The sequence below is a fragment of the Apodemus sylvaticus genome, chromosome 6 (genome assembly GCF_947179515.1).
Source record: "Apodemus sylvaticus chromosome 6, mApoSyl1.1, whole genome shotgun sequence".
In the NCBI taxonomy this organism is placed as follows: Eukaryota; Metazoa; Chordata; class Mammalia; order Rodentia; family Muridae; genus Apodemus; species Apodemus sylvaticus.
In genome coordinates this window covers 82572533-82578533 of record NC_067477.1, presented here as the reverse complement: position 1 = coordinate 82578533, position 6001 = coordinate 82572533, and the positions used below count along the sequence as shown (strand labels likewise).

General features: G+C 45.9%; 1 non-coding gene across 1 annotated transcript; it reads right to left on the bottom strand.

Moving 5' to 3' along the window:
- Positions 1–1103: 1103 nt before the first annotated feature.
- On the bottom strand, positions 1104–1245 carry LOC127688219 (small nucleolar RNA SNORA48). Its single transcript, XR_007978628.1, has one exon. It is a non-coding gene; the product is annotated as a small nucleolar RNA SNORA48 (small nucleolar RNA).
- Between the last annotated feature and the right edge of the window lie 4756 nt (positions 1246–6001).

Genomic DNA, 6001 nt, shown 5'->3' with positions numbered 1-6001 from the left:
ACCTCCTTGGCCATCTCTCTGCAGAGAGGCAGAAAGACCGGCTTTCACTCACTCCCGCCTTTAGGGCTGGCTCACCAGTGCCCCCACTACGAGGGCTAGCTCTAGAGCGCTGCCCATGCAAGGTTCAGGGCTCACTCTCCCAAGGGCTATAGCTGGCCAGGGGCAGAGCCAGCTCTCCGAGCCCTTCATGACCCTGGAGGTCAGCTTTCCCGACTAACACAGTTGATGAGAGGCCAAAGGGGCAAAGCATTCGCCAACTGACCCACACCACCTGTGCGATGTCAACCTTCCAGCTGCCTTACCTTTGCTGTGCTGTCCAGGCAAGGGGCAGGGCCCACTCTCCTTAGCTCATGACCCTGTGTGTAGCTTTCCCAACTGCTGAAGTTGACGAGATGGGGCGTAGGGAGGGTATTACTATAGATGAGTGGTAGGGTTAGCTCTCCCACATTCACATCCTTCGGGCAGGCTTACCCACACCCCTGCCACCCACCAGCCCCAGCTCCACTGTGCTGCCTGGGTGGGTCATAGGGTCCACTCTCCCAAGTGTTGCTGCTGGTGAGAGATAGCGTTAGTTCTCCGGAGTGCAATATCCAGTGACGGTGGGGGGGTCTATTATGCACAGCCCCTGAACATCCACGTGGTCCCCACTGGCTGCCCCAAACAGGGTCATCCCTATCCTTTCCAGTAGTAACGTGAGCCTTGGACATCAATTCCAACCCCTGCCACTGTGTGTAGTCAGGGACCTAGACATGTGCCTCAGTGGCAGCTCAAAATAGGACTACACCAGGGCCCCAGTGGCAGGGCTGGCCACTCCCAACAGGCTGCTTCTCTCCACCCTCAGTCTCCAGTTCCATCTCTCTTCATAATGTTCAAACTGCCCCACTAATTTTTCTCTCCCATCTGTCTGTCCACCACATACTCACACTGCAGGCTGGCCACCCAGCTGGTGATATCTTCCTTCCATCCATGGAATGGTAGCAAGCCTGCTTGCCTGGGCTGTGCACTGCAGGGCAGGTCTGGGGTGGCACGCAGTCCACAGGTCTCTGTCAGTCTTCCTCCTCCCATGTTGCCCTGCCTGGAATTGATTTAGCTTTATTTGATTTTCATGAGTCCTAGGCATAAGACAACTTTGGCCACCAAGTTAGGCATCAAGCTAGGATGGACAGAGGACTGCCACCTGCTCTGCCCCTGACTGATTAACAATACCACCATCAGCAAGGCATCTCTTTGCCCACTGCAGGGAGGTTTAGTCCATCTATTAACTGGAGTAATCTAAGTGTAAAACACTGTTTGGGACTCCTTTAACTCCAAAATACTTTTATCCAGGAACTTCTCTACCCAAAGTCTAGCCTATAGGCATTCTTACTCCCTTAGGTTCACAGACTTAGTTCCTTTCATGGACAGCTCTTTTTCTACCAGCCAGCTGTGGCTCTAAGTGTCAGGGTTTACATCTCTGTTGGTCTGTCTCATCCCCACATCTGAATCCCAATCACTATAGGCTTTCTAATGCAAAACCCAGTTTAGGCAGTCTGTAAGCACATAAACCACTGTTTCTCTCCCCCTGGGACTTCTTTTGTTTTTTGTTTTTGTTTTTTGTTTGTTTTATGGTTTTTCTCCTCTTGGCCATGATAGCCACAAATGTGCAAGTTATCTCAGGCTTCACGATCTTCATGGATATTAACAAAGAACAATCACATTTGCTCTTGAAATTTTCTTCCCCGGTCCCTTTAGCATCTTCCGTCTTTATTAGTTTTTACATCCATGCGTGGGTTGAGTTGAGTCCTGTACTACGGTATGTTGAGGTCCTAACCCTAGGTACTTGTGTGACCCTACTTAGAAGTAGGCTCTTTGCAGGTGTAAGTTGGGTCAAATGGGCTGCATTGTATTAGGTCGACCATAGTTAGTGGGAGGTATCTTTCGAAGAAGAGAAGAATTTGATAGAGACACACAGAGAAGAATGGATGATGCGAAGGCCTTGCTGCAAGCCAACGGGCTCTAGCAACTGCACACAGCTAGAAGGAGCAAGAGCAGAATCTTCCCAGAGTCTTTACCAGAGGAACAACTCTGCAGGAATTGTGAGAGAATAAACCCTGTCATCTTAAGCTACACAGCTTGGGGTCCTATGCTGTGCCTGCCATAGGAAATGACTCTATCACCCAGATTATTGCATTAATATGCCAGCCCATATTGTCCCTTCAGTCTCATGTCCTACCATAAAGCTAGCTTCTTAAATGGAAGTGTTATCTCGAGATAGTTTGCATTTTAAACTTTCTGAAGCCTCCATTTCATTATCTATAGATACATGGCTATTTCAAAAGGTCTTTAAGAGGATTAAGTGAGAATTACATGCAATAGTGAATGTGTTAAACTAGTAGGGTATCTTCAGACTTAGCTCAGGTTAAGGTCAAAAAGGCCTACAAGAATACCAGAGCACCACATGCTGCTAAGTACTGGAGCAGTGCTGTGCCTCAGCTCTACACAGCAGTCTTCTGCAGTGGTGAAAACACACCTGCTTCTCAGGGCAGCAACTCTGGGCAAACATGATTTTGAGCACTTATGATGTTAATGGAACTCGGGAACAACATTTGTATTTTATTGGGGTTTGAGAGCGTTATCTTGCTATGCAGCTCACGCCTGCCTCATGCTTGAAAGAAAGGCCTATTTTCAACTATGTATTGTGTGGATCTGTGTTTGGGTGTGTGCAGGAGTTTGCAGAGCCCAGGAGAGGCCCTCAGTTCCTCTGGAGCTAGAGTTACTGAGTCCTCTGACAGGGGTGCTGAGAACTGCCCTCTGAGTCTCTGCAAGAGCAGTAAGTGCTCCATCTCTCTAGTCTGGTGAACTCATATATTCCATTGTCCTGCCTTTGCCTCCACCTCTGAATCTCCTGGTGTGACCTCTGTTAATTCACAAACTCCTACAAAGTGGCTGCCAGGTTCTCCCAGTGTCTTAGGGTTTTACTGCTGTGAACAGACACCATGACCAAGACAAGTCTTATAAATGACAACATTTAATTGGGGCTGTCTTACAGGTTCAGAGGTTCAGTCCATTGTCATCAAAGCAGAAGCCTGGCAGCATGCAGGCAGGCAAGGTGCAGGAGGAGCTGAGGGTTCTACATCTTTATCCAAAGGAAGCCAGGAACAGACTGGGCATGCTCAGGCATCTAGGAGGAAGATCTCCAAGCCCATCCCCACAATGACACACTTCCTCCAACAAGGCCACACCTTCTAATAGTACCACTCCCTGGGACGAGCATACACAAACCATCACACCCAGCATCCTTCAATCAGTCCCTTCTGGTGCATACTCCCACCCCCTACCCTGAATTCTCCAGCTAGGGGCTGGGCTGCCTCTTCCCTGCAGCTCTTCCATATATAATCCTGCCATTTTGGCTATTACCTATGGTAATTTTTATTTTTACCCTTTACTCTCCTGGCCTCTTCCTTCTCACATGGCCCAGCTCAGGCTTGCTCTGGGCTCGTCCTGATATCTCCACCCCTGGGTATGCACTTCCTCGTAGCTACAAGAAACCTTCCCCTCCATCATATCTAGGAGTAGTCATGTTCTCCTTCCTTCTTTCTTTCTTTTTTTTCATTCAACCACCATACTGGGCAAAAACTACATCTTTAATTTAATATACCTGTAAGTACACATGTACATTGTTTGTTGCTACCATACTGAACATTTCTGAATGGGAGTCAGGCAACTTTTTCTATAAAAAGCCAGATGATAAGTATTTGAGGCATGCAGGCCATACTGTCTCTGTTTCAACTAGCCACTGTAGCATCAAAGGAGACACAGTATTTCCTTGTATATTCAATACAATTTTATTTACCCAAATAGGTGGCAGGCAAGATTTGGCCTGAGGGCGGTAGTTTGACAAGTTGCTTCCTTTCAGACTACTCATGTAAGTCATACTGAGAAAAATGTGAAACTAATTTTGTCAGCATTAACCTACCATCTCCCTAGAGGATAAAGAAGAGATGAATAAAGTAGATAGGGCAGAGCGAGGGCTCCGTGTGCTGTACTAAGCTGCTCTGTGCTAGGTTGGGCTGGGCTGGGCTGGGTCATGCTGATATTTTGTAAGTGAGTTTACCACCAACAGACTGGTGTACAGCAGACTTCTCACTATAGGAAGAATAAGAGGAACTCAAGGGATGTCAAAGGGCTTGGCAAATGTTCTCTGGAATTCAGAGAATGTGCATGAAGAGCAGCAGAGGGATTCCACACTGTGCTTCCAATGCTAGTGGCTAAAGGTATTTGTTTCCAGTGGATTCAAATTAGTACTGGAGACAGATCACTTGGGCTCATCCTAAAAGAGACCTCCAAGAGAACCATGAGCTATGTAATAGAGCACAGTAGAACACTCAGGCTGTAACTTCCTCTAATGGCAGATGTGAACAAGCAACTCACTATGTATGGTGAGAGAAAAGTGGACTTTTGGCCTTAGTGTGGGTTCTTAGAAGAATGTGCATTGGCATCTGTCCAGCTTTGGACACTTGCTGTGATGGAGGGACCCTAGCTTCGTACCACACCTGCATCATTCAAGCAGGACTTCATCTACCTCCTCCATAACCTTGCAAGGGTCCAACATGGTTGCTGGTGACTGAGAGAGAAGTGACTGGAGAAAAATCTCACCTCCTTCCCCCATAAGATGCTTCAATTGGGAAGGGTTGAAGGGTTTTTAGATCTGGAGTTATAGGATTTAATGACAAACCAAAGTGTGACCAAGGAAACAGTAAACCCATTGAAACACTCACTCAGGGCAGAAGCAGGTTCTCACCAGATCAGGGTGACTGAGGAGAGCTGGAAGCCCACATAGATCTCTTCTGATGCACCTAGAGACCATATACACATGTAGGGATCTTGGAAAATGCTCAGAAATTGATAATCTGTCCTTTCCAATGGAAGTGTGTCACTAACACTTCCAAAGCTCTCTGCATGGTATCCATTCCTGGGGATGGTATACATTTGAGACCTGAGGACCTGAGCCTGAATTTTTCTTCATTTCTAATGGTCTAGAGTCCTGGGATTCACACGCGCGTGCACACACACACACACACACACACACACACACAGGCCTCCAAGAAGTCTTAAATGCTGTTCTTTCTTTCAGGACCATGACTCTGTGGGTGAGGCTGCGTACTCCTTCCTCTCTTCTGCTTCTCTCTTGCTTATTGCAAAGACCTCTCCTCCAGTCTTCCAGATGCTCTTTCCTCTCTTTGTAGCTGGTTCACTTGATTCTCTGTTCCCCAGGAGCCTTGTATAAGCCTCCAAGAGCATTTGTCACAGGTGTGCAATCATTGTCTATAAAAGCATGATGCCAGTCAGTCTGGTGCCTAAAGTCACAATCATGTCTTATTTTTCATGGTTGCTGTCTTAGTAGACACTCTCCAAGTGTTTGATGAATAAATGAAAACCATTTGTCCTTTGCTTTCACAAGTGGAAATGGAACATATGTGCAGGAGTCCTGGCACTTCCCTTAGCTTCGTTTCAGAACCATGATGTATCTATTGATGTTTCCGCTGCTGTGACATCCTGGAGGAAAAGGTTCTAAGTATGCAATTGATAGAGGTTAGTTTTTTTTTTTAATAACCAAGGCAGAATGTTGCCTCAAATAATTTTTCTATTTTGTTTTGAAATAATTTCAATCTGCAGAAAATGTATGGGATAAAACAATAAATCATACAGACTGACTCTCAGTTTTCTGACCCTAGTTCTCCTCCCTGGCACATAACCCTCTGAATGTCACTACCATACTGAAGTTTGTACTTGTCATATCCTTGATTTTTCTACTGGTTACAACATATGAGTATGTCTGAAAATAAGATATAGCATTATTTTTGGCTTGAAAAGTTTAAAGAAATGATAATTCCTTGTAGCTACAACCTGTTTGTTCATGTGCTCAGTTCATTTGTTCAGCTCATTTGTCTTTGATATTGAGTTGATATAGGACATTATAATATATGTAGCTTGTCCACTTAAATCCCATTGAAGAAAATAT